Here is a 24,730-nt window from a genome sequence, read left to right on the forward strand (position 1 = left end):
TTTGTTGTTGGAAAGGTGATGAAGCGAGAATGAATTTGACGACGAGAAAAATGACGAACCTCGCGGGTTCGAGGTGGTGAGGTGACGTCCCTGGAACCGAGGATAGCCGAGTTAGGTCGAAAATGGTCGATGTCTGGGGACGAGGAGGAGGCGCGGAGGAGTCGGAGGATCGTCGGGAAGAGATGGCTGAGGGAATGAAGAGGAAAGGAGAGAGGGAAATCTCTCGCGGTCCATGTGTTGTGGCTGCTGGTGTGTTCCTGCGAGTGCTTTGTGACGCGGGCGCGGGTGTTGCAGTGAAAGGCCGTCGTTTTTTTTCTTCATTCCTCTCTCTCTCTCTCTCTGTCTCGCGTGCGGAGCTCGTAAGCCTTTTACGCGATTATATCTCGGTCCATTCTCGGATGATCGGGAGGAGGGACGAGAGAGGAAGAAGATTTGGGTGCATCAAACGAAAACGAATGATCGTGAAAGAAAACGTGCTCGTTTAACGTCCGAACGGTTCAGTTGTTTTCCTCTTGTTGTTATGGTTATCGCTGCCGTTGCCCGTTCTCGAGCGTTTGCGGTGAGAATGATGCTGCCAAAAGCAGAAGAAATAAGATAGAAAGAGAGAAGTTTAAAGAATCGTTATTGATAAAATAATAATGGATAAAAATGGAGAATCAGGCTGAGGAAAGATAGTAATCTCTCTCGGCTGGTCGTTTCTCTCCTGTTTCAAGATCGTGGCGCAAGCTCCGAAGCAGCGGGAGATTCGGGTGTGACCTGGGCGTCGCGACGCCCGGCATCCTCGTCGTCGTCGGCATCCTAAGCTGAACGAGGAGAGACGATCTTTCCCCGACGCGGAACGTCGTACCGGAATTTCTCTTTTCATCTTTCCCTCGCTCTCTCTCCCTCTTTCACTCTCTTTAATCTCATTTATATCGCCCCTTCGTGTTTGGCTTCGTTTGGATTCGATCGTATTGAGCCAGGCCTGCACACATGTTCACTTTATTTACTCCCCCTATACGATCGATCATGTATACATAAATGCCTCGACAAACACTCCGATTTAACATGTGTATGTACACGAACACCTTCTGTTTCACTCCTGTGTGGCTGCTTTTCGTGTGTGTCTTTCATTTCATTTTTCTCTATTACACTTTTATTTAATATTTTCTTCGACGCTGCTGGGAATAAAGGAAAAACATTCCCGTTGTGTCGCTAATTTATTGAATTATTTATATTTTTTTTTTCAATGTGTACCATTTTTTCGTCATTATTCAAAAGGCATTAATCGAAATACTTTTACTCATTCACGAGCGAGAAATGAAAATATGAAATAAACAGTTCGTCACGTAAATAGAATGCGAAATGAAATTCGAATACGGAAATTGATTAAAAACATAAAATTGTAAAAATGCTTATTTATTTGTCGGAAATTCGACCAAATTATTGAGAATCGTGGACTCGAGTAGCATTCGAAGCCCTTTTCTCTCTCTCGCTTACTTTCGTTCTTGGATCAGTTAGTAGAATCGAGTACGAATCGTAAAACATCCCGTTTTCTCTGAAATACCGATGACATAATTATTCCAATTAATCAAATTCCACGATCGTCGCGTCAGCTACAAAGCCCTCTGTGATTCTTTTTTTGTAGAAATGAAAGTGTTGGTGACTCGGGCATATGCAGGAGCGAGGAGTGATATCAAAGAACGCCCTCTGTGAGAGGTTTTTCCTCTTCCCCCTGCAACAGAAGGAATCTGTGGGTGTTTCGAGCGTATAAAAAAAAATGTGATCAACAAAGAAAGTAATGTTACAAACGAGATGTTTGATGAAATCGTGGGGGAAAAAATTTGTTGTGCTCCGTTTTGATGGATAAATGAATGACAAGAATAACAACAATTTTATTGACGACGATAACAGTGATAGGATGGGATGATTCGAAAATTATAATTTTTTTAATTCCTCGCGACAAGTGTGTGTGTGTGTGTGTGTGCGTGTGTGTGTGGTTAAAAAAAAAGAAAAATAATTTTAATAAACACGAGTGCAAGAGCAAGGGTGGATGGGAGGATAAAAAGGCTCGAAGGCGCGGGAGAGGCTGGAAAACTCGAGTGGACGCGTCCACAGTGCGTGCATGGATCACGAAAAAGCATCGCGTCTCGGTAAAAGCTGGATTAAACGGAAAAAGATTAAAAAAGCAACTTTCGACTCCGAGACCTGTTTCTCACTCTCCCACTAATTTCCGTCTTTTTTTTTTTACTCTCGGCGTTCCTCGTGTCCTTTTTATCAACGTTGGACACGTCCATCGAACAGCTGAGGATAAACGGGCGTCCCAATAATTCGTGCGGCTGAAAAATTGAAGAGAAAACAAAATCAAATCGACTCTCCATCAACGCAAACGAGAAACACAATGGTACGCGATGCTTTTATTTCGTAATTTTCTCACGTATTTGTGTCATTACTCTGTTTTAATTATTGAAAAAAAATCAATCGACTTTTCAATGATTTCATTGAATTTCTATAATTAGATTCGACCAAAGTGCTAAAAAAATGCGCGAATTCCGAATCTCGAATTCGCGAAAGGGTTCGAATACGAAAATAAGTGAACTTTCGACACGACTCCCATTTAAAAATTTACTTAGCGAAAGAGGTAAGTAGGTAAAAGAATTCGTGCAGAATTTGTTGGACGATGATTTTTCGCTTGACATTCCACGAGGCTTTGTGCGTAATCTCGTTTAAAAAATGGGCTTCGTGAGGGCGTTTTTTTTTAGAATGAAATTATTATCTCTCGAGTGTATCGTGCACTTTTGTTTCCCTTTCTCTCTATACTTTTTAATACTCGTGTATTCGTATTAGTAGAAAACACGAGGGACATGCGCGCTCTGCGGCGATGTTGCTCCGCAACAGAGCCAGAGCTTTGTTCCGTGTCGTGCGGAGTGCGCGGGCGCCAGCAGGGTTTTACTTTTTATCTATGTTTTTGAAGAAACATGTGTCTAAATATGTATATTTATGCATCTCATACAATGTGGAACAGAAAAAATGGTTTTTATATCTTTATATCGATATATGCGATGTAAAAGGGCAAATATATGTACACATTATATTCAGGAGATCCGCTGAGACACGAATGCGACGAACACGAGGGCATAGAATTTTTTTAAAGAGCTTTTCACTCGTCGAGGCTCAAACTAGCCGTCTTTCCCCCCTGTCTTATGTATGGACCACTGCTGCGTATATAAATACATACTTTCATCCTTTTCGTGCGCGCACAGTCTGTTGAGAGACTGCTCTCAGAGCGAGGGCGAGAAAGAGAGAAAGAAAAAATGCTCACTCTTTGAATTCTGACTCCCTGGGGCGGCGGTTAAGCTCAAAGTGAATATACATCACTCTCCCGAATGAGCAGAATAAGTACATAGATACAGACACAGATATATATGCGTATTACGCCCTATGAAAACATATTTTTGAAAAACTTATTCGATTCGCACCGTGCTATTCTTTCTCCTTATTTGCTTTGACTCGCTTATTTTTTATTTCATCTCCGGTATTTTCGGGTTTTTCAATATTTCCGCACTCGTGTCTTTAATTTCCGATGATAGCAGCTGGATGTTAGAATATTAATGGTATTTCGTTCGGTGGAAAAGTACTTTTTCGATTTTTCCTGCTCGTCGAACTCTTTCGCAACAACTGAGCTTTTTGCGATAACAAACCTGAGACACAGATATTTATTAAAAATGCCTCGAATTAATGATAAAATTCACAAATAAATTGTAAGAAAAAACAAACCACTTTTTATTGGACGAGCTCGTCGATGAATTTTTGAGTGAAATAAAACATTTATTTTACCGAGTGCGATTCATTGAGTCGTGCACTAAATCGGTGAACTCAGAGAAAGAGAGAGAGTCGTAATAATATATGAGAACTCGCATGCACGCGGTAATTTGAGTCGCAACGTACAAACATAGTGTACGTGAGAGCTGTTATTTCATTTTATTTTTCGTTCGTTTTTTTCTCTCTCGAGATTTTTTACTCCTTTATCTTAGCCGCGTGGCCCGGATGGAAGCTCGGAAATATATAACTTGATTCCCCGTACACGCCCTCACGAAATATCACACCCGGAAAGCTGCGTGTATAACTGCGGTGTACAGGCGTGCAAACACATGGCAAGTTAAACTCAAACGTATATAAAGTGTCTTGTAATTGCGATCTCGTGGCTTCGAGGCGCTGCACCAATATTCCACGCTCCGAAATCGCAAACGCACTGCGATGGTCAATTCTCTACCAGTTTTTATTTGAGCGAAAACGTACCGAAACCGCGGGCTCGTGAATTTCTCATCATTGGCTGCAAATAATTATGGGAGTTTATTCACTTTTTAAAAATTTTAAAAATTAACTATTATTTTTGGGACTGAAGTTTGCAGCGTTGGAGTCCAACGAAACGATATAAAAAACTCTCCAATAATTCCAGTAATCCTCCAATCCGGTTCGGGAAATAAAAAATTGCTAAATTACAAATGTTATTTTCGTTGCACACTCCAACGTTGCAAACTTCAGCCTCGTTATTGTTTTAAGTCGATGAGCTGTTTGAGTTTTTAAAAAAATTTCCAAGTAAAAATACGATTTGATCAAATTTATTTCGACGAGAACCCTTTAAAATCGCAAATTATTCAATTACGACTACTTTTGATACGATAACGCGAATGCGGCGTCTCTATACCAATAAGCGAAACACACCGATAACACGTGGATTCATACATCGGGTGTACATTCACATTTACACATATAATCCAACGCGAATGCATACATCATTTCGTGCATAATGAAATGATGCATTTCGTGCTCTCGCGGCTGCAGATTTTACGTTTTTTATCTCCCCCTCTCTCCCTCGCCTTCTTTTATTTATTCGTATCTTTTCGTTCCTATTCGCTTTTTCTCCTTTTTAATTCATCGGGTTCGTACATGCGGATTCGTTGGTTTCCACTGTGATTTACAGGCTGTGTTCAACTCTCACGTATTTCTCGAGCTTCCACGTTTTTTTACCTCGTTTTTTTTCTTTTTCACCTCTAGCGCTCTTTTCCTCGTACATTTTTCTCTTGCACGTCCTCTGCTTCACCGACTCCCTCTGCTCCTGCCCCACTCGTTTCGTTCGACTCTCTCTCTCTCCCCCCCCCCCTCTCCTCCTCCTCTCTCTCTCTCTCTCTCTTCTTTTTCCTTCGTTTTCTTCCTCCCTCCCGACCTCTCTTTTTCCTGCCTAGAGCCCTCCAACCCTTTCGCAACTCTCGCGTGTTCCTCAACACCGAGTACCAGTGTCAGGTCACACGTACTAGGGCTTCTAGAAAATCGTTCTCGCATACGTAGATAATTCATATCCACAGAGAATTCTGTCTCAAACCTTCGACCCTCCGTACTTCGATGATCGACCGCCAATATCCATTTGCAGCGTTCACTCTCAATCATGTAGATACTTTCATTAGGAATTTCCAGTACGATTTTTTTGAATCCAATTTTGCGGGGGATAAATTAACGATGCAACGGATGACTTTGTTCGGATGACTGATATTTTTAAATTGCGGTAAATATTTAGCTCGATTGCTTATGAATATTTTTGAGGTAATCTGGTGAATTATTGGCTCAAAATTCAATCATAAAAATTTACTTTTAGTGTTCGTTAATTCGTTTGTCTCGTTACGAAAATAATTAGTTGGCAAACTGAATATTTCAACAGTTCAATGAATAAGCGAGATCCGTTTCGGTCGAAAAATTTCCTCGTCGTGCTTTTCATTTTCTTGAGTTTATAAACTCCTATTCCAAGTCAAAAGAATTGTCATTTCGCGTTACGGAATTTCTCGAGTTCCAGCGATTGGGAAGAACAAAAATTGTAATTCTTTCGCACGAATACAGAAAATTCAGATTTTTAAACAAACGTTGATTGTAAACTCATTGACACAAGCAAATTCGTCGATTACACATGGAATTCCCGATGTACAGTGTACGTTAATTGGATATCGAATTCTCCTTTCTCCCTCTCTATCTTTCACTCGCTCATTCTCTCGCGATTGTTCTGTCTTATTTCCTCCTTCTTCGCTCCGCTCTCTGATTCATTCGCCGGCTCGTTGATAAGTTGACACGAGAATCGAAGACAAAACGTTTCACGTTCGAGTGCAAGTAGACATCGTCCTGGTAATCGAACTTAAATATATACATATGTGTGTAGTACGAGTACGTATAGATTTGAACAATGTCTGCTTGTTTTCCAGGCCTTCAATCTCCATTTTACGCAACTACCTTGAGCTCGGTTTCATTTACCACACGTCTGTAAACTTGATGCCAATTTCGTTTACTGTTTTCGACTCCGCCCATGTATTTTCACTCCAAAAATAAAGATACAGACTAATAATACTGCTGTAGAAATTATTTTTGTGTCATTTAGGTGTTCGTAAAGGAAAAACAAACATTTCAAAGTCAAATTTATTCACAAACATTGTCGAAACACGATCGACCGATCAGGATGCGGATTATGCAGCATCCAAAAACTAGGAATACGTAAAAAAAAAGTTTTTCGTACCAACAATTGAAATTTAAAAAATCAACCATTTGATCAGGCAGAAATTCGGTTGGTTAGTTAAGAAATAAACAAACATCAAATATACTTAACTTTCTTTCGAGGTCGACATTTCTATAGACAATTGATTTGATTCGTCATCGATGAGATTTAGATAGATGAGAAGAAAAAATCCGACTATCAAAATGATTTGCTATTTTTCACAAATCATGCTGGCTAATATAAATAATACATTTCAACAAATTTTGGGTTATAAGCAACTCCCCAGTATGATTCGATTTACAAAATATTTATCATTATCAACAAAACCGTTTAGATACTTCAGTACTTGATATTCAAATGAATATATCACAAAAGTGTATCTGAATTAAGTATAAATAAACAAATGTTTCGAGTCCTTCGAACAAAAGATATTTCGTTTCACTCGTGTTTAGTTAATTCACATGAACAAAAATTTCGGATAAATGAACTTATTTGTCGCAAGTGGATGTTAGATCAAGCACCACAAATATCAACTAGACATGTACATGTTGCAGCAATTTTTTTTCTCAGTGCATTTCATATCCAACTATTTAAACAGATTTTCATAGTAAAAGATTAAGTTCGATTGAAGCTTCGTCTCGAGGATGTATACATGCGAATCAGGCGATTTCTATTCTATGGTAATTGATGGGTGTTCGCGTCTTCGTCTATGTTTACTGTACATTTATATGATCGAACAAAGGGTCGTTCGGCATTTGCCTGAAGAAGATTATGGTAAAGAATATTATTCCAAGATGAACGGTTTTTCAGTTGAAACTCCGTCGTCGAACAGTCGAGAAAGAGGTCAATAAAACCATTATTGTTGAAAAAATAAAAACTCTGTACTTCTCGCAACAGATCCCATTATAAGTCAATTTTTTTAAATCGAATGAACCTCCATTTTTTCTGTAAATAGCACACTTTTTTCCTTCCTTCGTTGCAATCGATACCTATACACTTTACGCTCATTTCTCTTTTCCGATGCCTCCCTCTCCCTTTCACCCCCTATATCTCTCTCGAAACGGGAGTCAATGTTTCTCCTGTCTATAGAATGCACTCTCGTAAATTGTTGGAGACTCGACAGCAAAACGTTTTTCTTTCGAACGAGACAACGAGTAACTATGTGTGTAACAACTTCAGAGTGACAAAGTCTCGCTTAGTTTCAACATTTTTTTCTCCTTATCCTTTTCGTTGACTTTTCTCTTTTTATATGTGTTTCCTACCAAGAGCTTTTCAGTTATTTCCTCGTTTAGTGGACTCGTCAGTTTACGAGTACAATTTTTTTTTACTCGTTGTTATTACCCTGATTATTAATCGATCCTTTCCAAGTACATTCCCCTATTATTATTGCACGCTTTGACATATATATTATTGGGAGTCGGTGTGTACGCTGGCACATGTATCTGACATCCAATCAACCTTTCGCTAATTGAGAGAAACCATTTCGAGGTTTCTCTAACGTTGATTGTCGGCTCTGAGTGTCTGCAACGTCTCTCTCACTCTCTCTCTCTCTCTCTCTCTCTCTCTCTCTCTCCGGACAAAACACGACTCCGAGCACGTAAACTTCGGTCTTTACCTCAGATTTTTCCAAGTGGCAAATCTCCCTTGAAACTTTATACGAGGCTCTAAGATTTTCGAAACTTTTAGAAAGGGCTCAGTTCTCCTGCGTCGCGTGTCGATCCTACTCGGATCGATGCGCACTCACGAATCTACAATGTGGAAATGCAATCATATCAAGCCCGATATCATCGGAATACCTTTTTTCTATTCAATCATGCACGTCGTTTCAAATGAACCGATGGCAGTGAATTCCTTCGGTTATTCAATTGAGAATAATGAGTCAAGTTTTCTATCAAGGAAGCCGACGTTCAAACTATTAATTATGTAAACCGAAGCGAAAAAAAGTGATTGATGATTGAATGATTGGGTCACGAAGCGAATCCATGCGGCGCTCATCGACGCGTGCGCGCGCCTGCGTGTGTATCAAGCGAATAAACATAAGTAATGTACAACGCTTTTGTCTCTGATACGGTCTACTTCCTCTCAAACTCGACACTCCGCTCCTCTTTCTGTTTTCTAGTAATGGCCACTGTACACGCCGTTTTTTCAACGTTTACAATATAAATAGATTTATGTATGCGAACGCGTATATTTTACAAACGATTACCGCGATTTACGCTTCAGTACCTGCTGCTGATGCACGTGCTCTTTCGTGGGAGTACTGCTCATTATGTATTTTCGTACAGGGAGTCCACAATCTTAATACCAAATTGTGCTCGTAAGCTTAGCTTAAAATCGACAACGATTTGGAATAAAAACTTCCCACCGTTTGCGCAGTGTCGAGAAATAAACAAAACCATTTTTAACTTTGCTCGTATGTTTAATTCGAGAGTAATTCAAATTTTACGAGATCGAAATACAGTTGATTGTAGAATGAAAAAAATTGTGAATCTTTAATAAAAAAAAAACTCGAAATTAAATTCTTACGTCATTTCCGGAGAAAAGTCGATTCAGAGAAGGCGTTATCGACTTTGGATTTTAGTTATTGAATTTCTACTGCTTTTACTTTCGATATTTTTCGATAACCAACGAAAAATGCAACGCGAGATAGAAAAGCTGTTGGGATGAGTTTTCGGGACACCCTGTGAGGGTTCACAAGTTACAATGGGGAGCAGAGCTCAAGTACGAGAATGTGGGGGGGTTACGCACGCCGGAAGTAATCGTGATAACGATCGTATTATCATTAGCTTATCTTTATCTTTATTTTTCTCTCTTTTATAGGCTCACCCTCTTTCTCTCGATTTTCAACCTCGTGTATAGTCGACGAACACATACTATAGTGTCTATCAAACGAGTGACAGAAAAAGAAAAAGCTGACAGAGTACGATATTGGTGTGTAGCACGAGTGCCTGTTTTTCTTCGATACTGCTGTCTCTCATCGTGTGTTTCCGTCTGTGTGTTCGTATAGGGAGTCTGGCGGTTGAGCTCGTTTGATTAACTTCGAGGAACGAGATCGATGCGGGCGTAGATTCTCTATAGGAGAAACACTCTGATGGAGCTCAGTCTTTGAGGCAGTGATTCTCAAACTATTTTCCACGATTTACATCAAAGAAAAAACCATCCGAAATTTCGTCTATCAATCTTGATGGCTTAGAAATGAATTTATCGCAACTAAACGCGAATGTCATCGAGAATTCGTTATTCTACTGCACATTTTCGAGCGTCGGAAACTGCACCAATTCAATGTTCACATCAATTTGTACTGCAGTTAAAAATGTACGTTTCATTAATTATCCATTCGGAATAATCAAACAGAATTTAAAGTGAAATGAATTGCACAAATTATTTATGAATGGAAATGATACGTATTGATTCTGATTCTCGTTCTATTGGCATATTTATTGACACTTTCTTCTCGTATAAATACCGTCGCGTCCGCGGTCTACCCTGAACAATTTATCGCATATTATCATATGAAAAAAGCATTCGACGAATTCCCAAACGTCCACAACTTAGTAATAGTAATAGTGCAACCGCAAAAGAGGACACACGCCCGCAAACGCGAAGAAGATACGATATCATACTCAATAATAATCATAGTAATAACATTGGCACTCGCGATGAATATTCATGAATAAATCGCATCACCGAACGAGACTGATTATAATAAAAATACCTAATTGATAATGGCTGTGGGGTGAGTAAGCGTATGTACCGATGTGCACGGGTTCGTGCAACTGGCGCGTGTTTCTAGATGTATTGGGAACTTTGATAAAAGCCACTTTCTACGGCTATTTTTCTTATTAGTTTTCCCCTTTTAGCGAAGCTATAAATTTTTATCATTTAATGCCTTTTTTGTGTTCGAGCTGAAGAAACGCGCGTGGATCAATATATATTTTCCATTTGCATATTCGTACGTATAGGAGCTAATTGAATTTCAATGAAAGTCATTTGCATGAAAAAAGGGTTCATTCAAAACTGGAACATCGCCGTGACACTATTACGGCCAATTAACGTTTCGATGAATATCGCCACTTATGTTGGACTGTTCAAAATTCGCTATGGGAGTCGAATGCGTGGGCGTCATAGTGTATTCCATAATATAGGCTTTTATAGTGAGCGTTTCATTTGAATATACAAATATTGACTTCCATGTTTTTTGGGCTCGAGATGTGAAGTTGAAAAAAATATGCCAAAGTCACTTAAGACTAAAACCTGAAACACAGCGTAAAATTCTGTAAAGAAACTAAAGACAAGTACATCGCTGTGCGCTGTGGGCAGCCGCTCATAAAATCTTGGAAATCAACGGTTTCAATTCAGAAAGAGAAAAATTTAAAAAAGGAGAAAAATTGGACGGAAAAATTAAAACCACCAAATATACAAAGACAACATTACAAAAACAAGTTGCGACCAAAAGAATTGGACAAAAATTTCAAGAAAAATTACAAACGAGCACGCTCAAGAATACAATTATGCTCTGCGCGGACAAAACTATGTTCACAAAATTCGATAAACCACGTTAATGAAACTCCGATCAAAATAACTCGGAGTCTCTCATTAAACCAACATGCGAAATGATAAATTCCAATTACCACAATTAGAAACGTGACTCGGCAACAGTATCGCAGGTTTTGAGCTCCAAAAAATCGGGAAACTTTTCACGTAACGTGTCATCAATTTTCTTGTTTCAATTTACGAGCTATGCATATATACGCGTGTTTATAATTATGTAGATTATATGCGCGATCGCCCACGCTTTTATCTGTTCTCGCCGAAGCTCTGAGCTGTGTGTAAAATAGTGAAAACACGTAGAACTCTTTCCCCCCTCTCTCTTTCTCCACATTTTTCTCGCTTGCCCGTTCTCTTTCTCTCCCTCTCGCACTTTGAATATAGTCAACCGACACGTATGTAGAATTTTGCAGTCGACAGTGCCGCAACTCGCATAAACGTATATAACGTCGCACATTACGCTACCTCGATATATCACGAGCCCCGCGATACATAAAACATGACTCTCCTGTGTACATTCAAGCCCTTATCGCATATGCAAACAAATCGAAGAATATTTATTTAATTCATTTATTTCTATAAATATAGAAACGTATAATCACATGAATATGCGACTAATGAGTGCATAGAATCTGCTGTACACTCCTCGTACAAGGTACATAATATCGCGGTTAAAACCGACAAAACACATTCGCCAATGCAGCAATAAAACCCTGCATTGGCTATATGTATATTTAGGTGCGCTCGATTGATAGCGCCCTTTTCACGAAATTTCCGTTTCTTTTTCTCTCTTTCCGTCTTTCGTTATTTTCGCTTTCACGCCGATCGTTTGAGCCGATTCTCATTTTTTAGACGCATTTGAGAAAATCCAATTGCTCGTTGAACGAAAATGATGGTTTGAATTTTTCACTTTTCTTTCAACGGGGACAAATCCAGCTTGTTCAGGACAAAGAAGCGCGGATGGATCGAAGTTTTATCAGTTATCCAATTATTCGTTACGGTATTGACAAATAATTTGAGCATTCCTATATAAAAATACATGTTCCGATGAAAAGACATGAAATTTATTTCGATCGATGAAATTCGAGTCTCCGCGTCCGAGGGCATCGCACGGCCAGAATCGTCAAACAGTTGATGAGTAAAAATCGACCTGAAAAACTGATTCCATCAGTCATCATAGCAGCAACCGATCGTTATTCAATTTATTCGTTTCTATTTAAACATAATGAATTGCAATGTTTATAAAAACAGTATAATAATAACGATAACAATAACACGCGAACTTTTGTCGTACGCAGAAATAACATCATTGATTTATTGTACCGCTATCAAAATTATAGGAAATAAACATAAAACGGCGATATAAATGCACGCGACGACAAGCCTCGTGACGTAATGATACGTATACCCATGCAAGTTATGTACTTATTATTATGTATACCAGTTCGACCGTCACGCTGCTTCAGCGGATATTGATTAATTTACCGCGATACGTGCATTATTACATCAACATTGATCTATCATAAATTCATCTATATAAGTTATTATTATTCGCTCTCGTTCTATATTTCTTTCGTACACCGAAATATTTATAGACACATGTGTATTGGGGTGATTGTGAAAAAAAATATTGTTTTTCTTCAAAATTGCAAGTATGATTGTGTCAAAGCACAATGAAAAAGTAATTCTCTCAAAATTCGGGCCAACATTTTTGGAGGTGGGGCCAAACGACGTTAAAATTTCTTTTTTCATCTTAGTGAAAAATGGCGATAAAAAAAGATTGATTGTTCGGTGTTGCAACGAGAAAAGTTGGCACTCAATCAAGAGTTGATTCTCTCAAAATGTGAGCCTGGAGGAAAAACGTATCATGAGAACACTATTTTCTCAAAATTTCAATCGCACCTGACAAATTTTTTCGATATTTGTAGAATAAAAAATATACAAATTCCAATATATGAAAAATAAAAAATAATTTTAAAAAATCGAAGAAATCGATCTACCGTAACAAGTGAATTCTGCTTTTACGTCATTTTTCACGAGCCCCGCGTATAAAACTTTTCATTAATTGAGCACCAGAAATCCCAGTGAAAATTGATGCACTTATGACTGCAGTTAATATAATATCAATCGATATATATTTATGCACACGAGCACTGAGGCTAAAAGCATTATGGACAGGAAACTTCGAAGAGAGAGAGAGAGACACAGAGAGAGGCAAAGAACGTGCAAACATATAATGATAACCCGCCAAGCGATAAGTAACGTTTACGAAAGATAGAGAAAGATGAGAGAGCGAGAGAGAGACTAGTTCTCGTCACCGTTAAATTATTACGGGCATATCGCTATTCATGTCATGGATTGTAACGCTGGGAATATGGGCTATGTATTCACCGGTATTACTTTGAGCTTACCTCCTTATGGTCTTATCGTGGTTATAGCATATTCCAGGCGCTTTATACACATGGAGATATGAGTGTGCGACGTATATAGAGAGAAAATATGGATGTAAAGTAAAAACCGTTTTGCCACATAGCTATTGGCCACAAGAAATCCATATTCAGACGCAGCCACGTCCACACGCGCGTGTACATATGCGCGAACCTCTGTTTATTTGTAAATTTATAAAACGGAAATTTATCATTGATCGCGAAATATAATCGACTACTACAACGGTCAAACATATATCGATTATCACAATTTCTCTTTATTGGTTATTATAGAGGCTGATTCATTATTCGATCAAATCCGTGATATATGAATTGGGAGGTCGAGTGAACTCGTACAAGAGACGACGAGGCACTTGTACGAGCTTGGCTCGTCGCTGCGACGATTTTTCGTCGAGCGTTCACAAGTTTTAGCGCTGCCGTGTCGTTTTTCCCGCTTTACAAGTGTCCGAGAAAATGGAAGGCAAAGGAAATATTGTAGGGAAGCAGTGGAGACGCGAAAGGTTAGGAAATAAGCCATAAATTCGTTGCACCTCTGTGGAATTTCATTAGGATAAAAATCCGAGGATTATCACGAGAAATTCAACGAAGCGAACGCCCTTTTCGCCGACATTTCAGCGCAATGAGAAAAATGGTGAAGCTGCTGACGAACCGCATTACCACGACGCGGAAACATTTAACAAAACGGAGTGAATTTCCTCGTTCAGTTTTTCCAATGATATTCCCTTAGCTTTTTGCATCGCAAACCTCCGACATTAATTTTCGTTAAATTTTTACGATTTTCCACCAACGCTCAGAGTTAAGAACTTTTTATCGTCGTACATATTCTCTGCCAAGAGGGAGAGAGAGAGAGAGATGCCGGGGTAAAGAAGAAAAAATAAATAAAAAACGAAACACCGACGCTCGAAGAAAAAAAGGAATATTTTCGCGAGCAAAGAGAACCGATCTTTAAACTTTCTTACGTTATTTACTGACTCTCCTACCTGTATATATCTGCATGATACGCGCGCGTATATGAACTAATATTACGTATAGTTGCAGAGCCACTGGTACGTAGGATGCCAAACGAGAAGGTAGACATTAACTATTTCTTGTCGCAGGATAGTTATATTGTCGTTAAAAGCGTAGTTAGTTATTATGAATTACCGTATACACGAGGAAAGTGAGTTAGTGAATGGTATGATGCAGTTAAGTCTATAAAATTAATAGATACGTATATACGTATCAGGATACACGTAGATTTATTTTCGTGCTCAGATATATATATATATACGTGGACATAATGAATACACGAGTTGGTAAACTTGAAGTCACGAGGACACCGGCGCTTGGATCGCATCCAAAATGATTTTTTCAATCGAATGGATTGCCAGAACGCTCCGTTTCCATGCGGGAATGTCGCGCGGAAAAAGCGTTCAAGCATATTTTTTCGCGGACAAAAGTCCCGGCTAAAAATCAGATGAATGTGTACGCGATAAATCGCTTCGACGATAGAGATTCGATCGATTTTGCCATTTTTTTCCTCGTGGATCGCGTTTTTCATTAAATGGATATTAATTCCGATCGTTAAGGGACACGATCCAGGGCGAGGGCTTCCGGATATTCCAAATGCTTTTATCTCCATCGTTACATACACGAATGACTATTAGTTTCAGAGATTGTATTCAAAGTATAATTGGGAAGAGAAGCTGCAGGGATGGAGGCAAAATCGATTCGACATTCGCGCGTGTAATGCACCGCATGTTCGAATCGAAAAATACATGGAAATTTCAATCGTACATTTTGCTTTCCGCCCATCGCTTCGAATCTTTTTTAATAGCTTCGTTAAATTTGGTTGAAATCTTTTGTTTCTTCTGTTATTGAATGCACATATACATATATATTTATGCTCGCGGGTTTTTCACGTTTGCGTGAGTTTACGAGTCAGGCCGATCGTTCTCAAGCCACAGACATTAATTTGATTTAATTGTCCGTGAGGAAGGCGATTCCGACGACGACGTTTCTCCTTCTCTCTCTCTCGCCACCATTCATTCTATTATTTCATTCGTGCGCGTCTCTCTTTCTCAATTCTCGTTGCTGGTATGTGTATTTGCATTTATTTGTATTATACACGTCGACGCGAAATCAGCGACATCGATCGAAGACAATGGGGAGAAGTGGGACTCTCGGGAATATCGCGTGCCTATTCACGATTCGCTTTTGAACAGCCCCCTTCCGCCCCTCTCGCTGCCTCTTTGAATGAAGAGCCAAAGGAAAGGACCCCACGATTTCCAATCGTCATCGATCAAGTCCGGGAGCGTTTGATCTCTCATCGTTCAGCTGAAAACGATCGCGTAATTCGCTCAGAAAATCGATCCCTGTTTTTCTCTTACCATAGTCGGGAAAATCATGTTTTAGAGCTGTCCAAACACTCGTTTTTCTACTTTGTTTATGCAAACGCCTCAGGCGACTGCGCGAATACAAATATAAATCAATAAATTCATTTATGCATACCTAGACGCACATCCTAGAAAACTTGTTGAATTTCGCTTGTAAAAGCGCACGTTTTCTACGTCAGGCCTCGAGCTATACCTTCGTACACTTTATCCTTGCTTTTCTGTGTATTGCCGTTCCCAGCACCGCATATACCAGTCTCAAATTATATCGGTGAATTTATCGTCAACGATATTTCAAGCTCGCTTCTCTCTCTCTCTCTCTCTTTCTCTCCGTCGCTCTGCTCTCTCCGTTTCAACATGTGTCTACACACGCGAGAACGCACCAGTGCTCAAATGCTCTCGCATGTGATTTTGCACAACTCCAAAAGCGCATGTACACTTCTTTAACGGAGATCCAGAAAGCCTTTATCAGTGTCGCACCGTTTTAATCCATCGAGAGCCAAACGAGCTATGTGGTTTTATAAATAGGCGAGGACAAACGAGACCATTATTGTCATGGAAACTAGATACAAGATTATCCGATTATTTTGCGAATTCCTCTCTTTTATTATTCGTCAACGCGCGATTGTTACGATTTTACGTTAGCGAGAAGCAGTTTCTAATGAAGTTAAATTTGCTAGTATTTTTTCAAGGATCCGTCGGTAATTAACTATTAGAATTCTAAAGATTTCGAAAGAACGATCACGGGGATTCTTATAAAAAAAAACAAAAGGGAAAAAGAGATATTTTTGTACGCCGCACTAATATATAAACATTGATTCAAAGGAGTTTCCCTCGCTGCTTGCTGGTCTAAAAAGACGAAGAGAAAAGAAGAGTCGTTGCAAATGGAAGGAATGCCTCGGGGCAAAAGAACTCAGGACTCTGTGAGCGAGCTTCCAAACGGAAAGCAAGAAGAAAGAAAATCTGTATTTCTCTGCACGTCTATACTGCGATATTTAATGTGCGCAGGATCTTTCGACTCGCAACGACAGAATTGAAGTTAAAACAAGAACGAAAATGAAACAGCTAGTGTATCCAGAGGACCAAAGTCAGGGTCAATCGAAATAAGTTATAAATGAGAGTCTTCATTTCTCGTTTCATTCCGTGTGGATTTACAATAAATGACGAGGAAGACCGTTAGCGGATCATCGATTTAAACTTCCGGTTAAGTTCACCGTGAAATTTCGCTTTCCCGAGGTGAAAATGCATCAATAGTGCGGTGGCTAGTAAACAAAAGGTACGAAGGTCCGTCACTATTGGTGCTAAATCGTCGGGATCAAGTCCTTTTGTTTGGGAGGAGGTTCGATACAGCAAATACCAGAAGAGATGTATATACACTTTGGTCGTCGCGACTCCGAGTGCTTGGCTACCGGCTGCCCCCAGGCGCCCTCTATCTCGCCTCTCAGACAGCGAGAGAGAGAGAGAGAGAGAGAGCGAGAGAGAGCGAGCGAGTGGCCATAGTCCAAGATTACGGCCTGCGGGACTCTCTCCGTTTCTTTTCATCTCTCGTTGCTCCTTTCATTGGCGCAAGAGACAGAGACTCGGAGAGAGTAAGAGCGAGAGAAAAGGAGACTCTTGGAACAAGCAAAAGCGAGGGCGAGCAGAGGGCTGGAAAGAGAAGGAGAGATTCCCGGGGATCCGTGGCAATATTTTCCCAGGCCAGGAATGCCATGGCTTTACCAGGGGCAACGCGTCAGAGCAGCCACGGAGCTGCACAAAATGGCGGACCGGGGAAGCCGAAACGATCGACCGCGTGTGCGTTGGGATGAGCGAGAAACCTCCTTCTCTCTTGCACCTTCACTCGATGCAGTTCTGCCTCTTTCTCTTTCTCCATCTCAACCAGAGTCCACCGTCTCTCTATACACGCGTTCTTTCTTCCTCACTCTCTTCGTACATTCTGTCTCTTTTTCTCTGCCTCGGATCTTCTTTCTCTTCCCCCCCCCCCCTCTTGCTCTCTCCTTTTTAAATCCCCTCTCTCTCTCTCTCTCTCACTCGTTCATTTCGCCGGGATAGCATCTCTGTTCGCAGGGAATCTCTATCTCACTTCCGCTTTCGTTGATCGGGGCTTTCTTCCCTTTCTCGCAATTTGCCGTCCCCGTCTGTTGAATGTGCCGCTGGTTATGTGCACCGGGGAACAGAGCGCAAGCGCCTTCGCACACCCGCGCAAGTTCACTCATACTTCAGCATTATCCAAAGCGTAAATACATAGACCAAATTTGCACACACGTGTACGCGGACATAAAATGTATACAGATATATATTTTTACGAACTGGAGAGCAGAATTCATTTGCTTCGTATCTCTGAAAACTCAGGCTCTCTCTTTCTCCTTCTCCGTGTGTAACTATCCTCTCTTTTTGCACTTGTCTTTACCGTATTTTTTGTCTTGATCCATCCATCTCTTTGCCTCCTCTCCGCACTCTCGAACTCGTCTTCATCTTTCTCTCTCTCTCTCTCCCTTCCTCTTTCTCGTTCTCTTACATTCTGATGATTCAGTTGCCGACTACAAATCTCATACAAAACGGCATCAAACGCGCATCTTGTGTACAGTCACCGGTGGAATCACTGATGGAAACTTTAGCGAGGTTCATATCGGAACTTTAAGACACGTCGTAATTCTCGAGATTACGTGTTTCTCACCGTGATATTCTTCTCCCTCTCTCGCTCCGTTCTCGAGGCACAAATGCGACGGAGGTATGCGCGATGGATTTGAATGCAGGAATCTCGTAATGCACAGCCCCGCGTACATTCAATAATTGGGCGCCATCAAGTTCTCGAGCTTGCTGGCAACTCCATGAAACTTTGTATACCTTGGTTGGATAACTAAAGCAGAGATGGAGAGAGGGATACGGCTCGGTTTCTCATTCCCTCGTGAATCGGAATTTCTCTCATTGAGGCTGAGCATTCGGCTGCCATTATCTTGCCTGTAATTGTTGATATATCCACTCGAAACTCGACTCCAAGTCATAACGCCAAAACTCATCAGAGCTGTACGAAGCATTCTGTTGAAATTTCCACCCTACCCGGACTGTCACCTTTTCTCAACAACTCGGCGAATCGGGGAACATTGAGAGGCGATTGAAGGATGGCGAAGTTGATAAAAGCGTCGACGTGACTCTACGGCTAAACCATAAAACGAGGATTAATCAAGAATTACGATAGAAACGTAACATAAACGAAGCAGAAAACAGTGCGAATAACAACAAAAAATAGGGAGAAGATGAAGAAAAAAGAGGGTAGAAACTGAAGAGCGAAAGAGCATGAGAAAAAAGAGAAAATATGGGCAGGGACGAAAGAGACGAAGGACGAAGGAGACGAAATGACAGAGAAAACAACGGAAAGAGCGAGTGGCCAGAAAAACAAAGAGAACGAGGGAGAGAAGATGAACGAGATGGACAGGGCGAAGCGAATGGACCGACGAGGAGGGAAGCAGAAAGGGAGGGGGAATAGAGGACTGACGCCGTTGACGTTCATCCTCGACATCGATGGGCCATGCACGCCATCCTCATTTACAAACACATGAACCCGCATATATATTGTACTCGGATGCTTCTGCTTTATCCTCGCATACACATGGGTCTGAATACATGGACCCATACGTAGCTATTTATATGCTCGAGCCACGAGACCTCAAGTACGTGCTTGGTACGTTTTGAATGTGTAAATTTGTGTGCCGGAGTGTATCCACCCTCGACATCGGCCATTCTCTCTCCCAGATTCAACCCAACGATCCAAATTCAACATCCATTGATCCTCACGCTCAACGTACATTGTCGTCAGGGCACTAATTTGATTGAACGAACGCGTGTGCGTTTCGACATCGAACAATCACTCGGAAAATGCAGCCTCGCCCGCGCCTCCGCTGCATCCAATACAGTACGAAACTCGAAATTCTATCAAACTATAACGATATTAATTCTCTCACTCATTCTCATTTCCGTAATTGCCCGTTTTCTTTTTTTTCTATTCTTTCCATGTCGAGCAACGATATTGTTTTTGTTACAATTTTATTTAATCTCATATCCGCTTCGAGCGGTGGCCGGCGCCTACTGAATTCATAAAGTCGCACGCATTTTTCTGCGATTTTCCATCGGCGTTGTTCAATTTGTAATTATATATTATTTCTTCTGCAATCCCAATTACTGCGAGCACAATATTATTGAAATTATTTTTGACACGAGTCGACGGAGTAACTTAATAAAAAATTGGTTATTCAATGATGCAAAGAAGTCTCGCTGTGAAACTTCATTAAGCAATTACACGATGATTTTAACAGTACCCAAAGTTCGCACAGAGTTATGAATGAAATACAATTACGATTTATACAATTATCTCGTTATTTCATCCACGAGAGCTCTCCGTCGTGGAATAAAGAGTATATGGAAAATATATATTTTGCTCACCATTTCGTCGTGTTACACGTGCGTGTAAAAATAGTCAGACTGCTTATATTCGAGTTGGTAGCCGAAGGGGACTCGTGTACTTATCGAATTAGACTTTATACACCGACGCGGACGTGGATTTACGCGGAGTGCATCCTCTTTCGTATATTTGAGCTTTCGTTACGAGCGAGCTTAAGAATTCTCTTTCGCTCGAACAGTAACACTGTTTCAACTAATTTTCTCGTTGTTGTTTTTCCTCATTTTCGCCCTCTTTCTCTCTCTCTCTCTCTCTCTCTCTCTCGCGCGCGCTCTCTCTGTTTTATTCACCATCCCACCTATTCTATATTTCACATTTACGACTTTTGAAAGACTCTCAACAGAGTGTATAAATGTGAAAAAATATATAGACACGTAAGTTTTTGCCGGAAACCTCGAGCGGGTTTTCAACTTTTATTTCGCTATTTCCGCAAAAGTACGTGAGAGCAAGAGACACACCAGTGACTCGCAAAGAGAAAAGTATAAATACACGAAACGCTGTAAATTCTTAGAGAGTTTTATGTACTCCGTAAATATATACATATATATCTGTATATATTTTCACGTTATGTACATAAGTATAGGATGCATTTTATTGGACGAGTCGCGTTCTTCGCTAACCCAGATCAATTAACACTTTCTACTAATTCCAGTTGTTCACGTTTAAGTGTGTTTGCATTCGTAGAGATGCGGAAAAACTTGTGAGTCATGTATTCGTATGAAACACATGCTATCGACTGCTCCGCAATTAGCTGAATTATCTTCGCAAAGAGAAAATAAACCAAGTTTAATGCATTAGAATTATAGACATAATGTCGATTGTTACTTCGTATTATCATTTTGGAATGCATTCGTATATATTTATTTCGATCGAAAACGTTCTTCAAGTTGAAATCATTTTTCATATTATTAAATGCGATAAAAGATAACAGTGAAAACGTGAATTGTCGTTAAAAACGATTCTTCTTCGTGTCTCTTCCGTTGAAAAAGAACCGAGGATTTGAGTCACAAACTGCATGAAAATAACATTTTTCATGAATTCCACACGATAAAAAAAGTTATGGTAGCGTCATGTTTGAAGTGGTTGCTTCCGCGAAGATAAAATGTTTCTCCCTTCGCTCACTGACGAGTCTGTAAGGTAGAAACTTTTGAAATAAATTCAGGGCTAGGCAGAAGTCGCGGGCACGGTTATTTTCAAAGTGATTCTGTTTGGAGGAAAAATGATTTTTCTTCCCACTGAAAAGTCTATTTTGTGAAGAATTTATACAAGTACTGTATACGATAAGGATCTACGATTGCGCGTACACGCGCGGAGAGTGACGACAAATGAAATTGCGGTTTACCAGCATCGATCGTGAACGATTCCGAGAGGAAAACGTAGTGATATTTCCATTGGAGGATTGCACGACTCGGCGAAGCGTAGAAAGAGAATAAAAGAGAAAATAAAGCAAGAGGTACTCTCAAATAAATTTCTCTCTTTCTCTCTATTGAAAGAGACCATTGACAATAACTCGTAGTACTACTGTAATATATTAAAGTAGTTTGTACGACGGACTAACTTCTGTAGAGTCGCGACTTCTCTCGCGCTATACAGACCGCTCTACGTAACGTCACGGTTAATTAACACTTTCTACTTCTACCGAGCATCGTGCTGCTCTCCTGTACACGTTCGACTCTTAATAGCGTTACAAACGCTTACAACTTTTTTTCTCTTCTCTTTCCTTCTTTTTCACTTCGCTTTATCACCCCGAGAGCTACCGTAACACTTTACACAAACGTTGTCGTATATTCTTTATGAAACGGGCGCAAAGTTATTCCAACAACAGATCCAAAAATCCCGTAGTCTACTTTGACAGTCTTCATTCCCGAAATTACATCTTCGTTCCACTTGGTTTATTTTTCTGTCAAAACGAAAAAGAACCTTAACGAGTCTTCCGCTTGCAAAAGTAAAGGATAATGTTGAGGATTCGAAAACATTCCTTTTGTCTACTTGATGATAAGTTTCTATTTGAGTTTTTGATAAACAAAAATCGAGATTTCGCTCTCTTTCATTTCTATGAGCATGAAAATAGGTTAAGGAAGTTGAGGCATTAGAATGAAAGTGATGTCACCGCTTTTAAACCGATTGCATCTTATAAAGTGAAGTGTAAAAAAAAATCAGTTAAATTTTCAGACAGTTTAGAAGCATCGTTGCTGAGAAAAATCAATAACAATTTGGGCCAAATAACATGTAATCTTATGGAAGTCAAGACACATTCAGTGATATCTCCGTTAAAAATGATGCTAAAAATATGAAATTTTTTGGGCAACATGAGCAAGGCTTGCCGAATAATGTCAATTTTTTCAGATTTATTAGGAGATTTGCTGAGATTATATTAATAATAATCTGCTTTCCGTGCAGTTTTTTGAGGCTAGGATCGTCACTGTTCGTGTTTTTGACTGAGCTTTCACCAGTTTTTCGTCTTTATTTCCCCAACTTTTCTTTAAAGTGTATGCAACATTGCCAAACTGTAAACTGGCCTAACTTTTGAAAGGTACAGGTGATCACTTTTGGGTAAAAAAAATGACTGTACAGCCTCAACTTGCTTAAAAAAAATAATAAAAAAAACTTTTTTAAGTACGAAAATCAGTAAGAGACATTGGAAAAAAGAATGAACGAAATGAGCAAAGAAGAGAGAACATTCTGTGTGGAAATCGATTACGTTTTTCGTATTCCCATCAAACAATCGATATTCCTTCTTTCGGAAAGATCGTAAGTTTTCGACTCGCATTGATATTAAATTCCTCCGGTCGATCAATAGCGTTCAATCATCAATTAAGCCTTTGTTCGCTCGAATTCGTAACATCGACTAGAAAATGTTTTCTTCTTTACAATAATTTCCATAAATAAAATTATACCCCCCCCCCCCCCCCCAAATGAATAAACAAGTAAAAGTCCAATGCAATCGGATGAGGACCAAGCAATGAGATGTAGATAAACAGTGCGACCGGGAAGTGAAAAAATTCCAGCAGTCTTCGAGGAATATTCACCTGCCTATCAGAGATCTCTCAAAGAGATTCCTTGAGTTTTATACCCTATATATGGCTTTCTATGTATACGCTTTGAGCTCTTTGCTCGTGCTCTATGCTTCTCGAACGTTCTTTTTGCCTTCGATCCATACAAGCTCTTCGTTCGTCAATGTACAGCTCTTTCTTCCCCTCCGAACCTTCAGTTAAGCCCCCAAAAAGTACGTTCTTTTCCCTTTCTCTCTCTCTCTCTCTCTTTCTCTTACTTCGATTCTCATTCGAGCAGTTGGCTCTTACCTGCTCTGGCTACGCTGCCTTTCCTAACCAAGGCGTCTTCTCGCAATGGACTTTGTCTTTTCATACACAGACTCATACATTCTCACTCTCGCAACGGTGTGTACACTCGTGACGCGTTTTTTTACGATCCGTAAAGTTCTTCGGACGCCCTTAATATTACAGCTATTCTAGACTCGCATTGGACGTGCCGTGACGATTCTGTATGGAACCACGCACCCTCGAATTTTTCGTGAGCGTCTTCTCGCACACTCTTCTTCTAAGTACTTCGTTTATACTTTTCTAATTTTCTGTTTTTTTTTTTTTTTTTTTCGAAAGAATTTAACGAGAATTACGATGCTAGAAAAAAGTTTTCAGAGCCGGAGTAATCTTGATCGAGTTTATAAAAATGTGCTCGATCTTTTATTCTCTTCTTTCCGCAGTGAGAAGAAATCGATTTAATTCTCATCCGACTCGGTTCCGTCCGTAAAACATTGCATGCCAAAACAAATGGTTTGAACGCCTTATTTTACGAATATAATCAGGTTGATACGTTTAAACTGTATTTTATATATTCATAGCATTATTGTGTGTAAGACATAACGGAATATTTCTTCTGAATCGTGTATGTCCGGTGACGAAACTCATTATTTCCGAAAGCTCGAGTTATTCGTTTATTATAAAAGGTTTGTCACGTTCGTAAAGAGCGTTAAAGTGAGTAAGAGATTTAACGTTTGTGTGATTTTTTTCTTCTGTTCTCGACACGTTTACTTCGTTTTATTTTTCTCGTTCTCTTCCTCACTCCCTCGCTCTCGTCGGTCTTACTCCATCTTTTGGTCCATCACCGTCTGCCTCGGCGATGAAAGGATCGGGTTACGTGACAAAGAGTTTTTAGCAGGAGCAGTCGAGGAAAAAAGGGCTCGAACAGCCTCTTTGCAGCTTGAAGGACCTGCAGCCTCCAGATTTTCTTCTCGGCCATCTTTTATCGCCGTTTCTCCTTCGCACGCGCAGTCACTCTCTTCGTCTTGTCTCCAGGCCTGACCACCGGGAAACCCGAGTCGTCACTTGGCCTTGCGGCCACTTTGGCTCTTCGGCTCTCTCGTCATCTCGCGTTT

At 40.1% G+C, this 24,730-nt stretch overlaps 1 protein-coding gene and 1 long non-coding RNA gene across 3 annotated transcripts in view; one reads left to right on the forward strand and one right to left on the reverse strand.

Annotated features, from left to right (window-relative positions):
- The first annotated feature begins 270 nt into the window (after positions 1 to 270).
- The window catches only part of sbb (scribbler), a 133,675-nt gene continuing 109,215 nt past the window's right edge, over positions 271 to 24,730 (forward strand). The window contains exons 1-2 of one of the 2 annotated variants that reach the window (XM_043422264.1): positions 271 to 559; positions 1,628 to 2,383. The gene's annotated coding sequence lies outside the window, so the exon portion shown is untranslated. Of the gene's footprint in view, positions 560 to 1,627; positions 2,384 to 2,548; positions 2,621 to 24,730 lie in introns of those variants that run through there. The other variant, XM_043422270.1, reaches the window with a different exon arrangement.
- Positions 1,365 to 13,883, reverse strand: LOC122412600 (uncharacterized). Its single transcript, XR_006261396.1, has 3 exons — positions 13,474 to 13,883; positions 2,188 to 2,318; positions 1,365 to 1,714 (listed from the first exon to the last, which is right to left on the reverse strand). It is a non-coding gene; the product is annotated as an uncharacterized lncRNA (long non-coding RNA).

The sequence above is a fragment of the Venturia canescens genome, chromosome 6 (genome assembly GCF_019457755.1).
Source record: "Venturia canescens isolate UGA chromosome 6, ASM1945775v1, whole genome shotgun sequence".
Lineage (NCBI taxonomy): Eukaryota > Metazoa > Arthropoda > Insecta > Hymenoptera > Ichneumonidae > Venturia > Venturia canescens.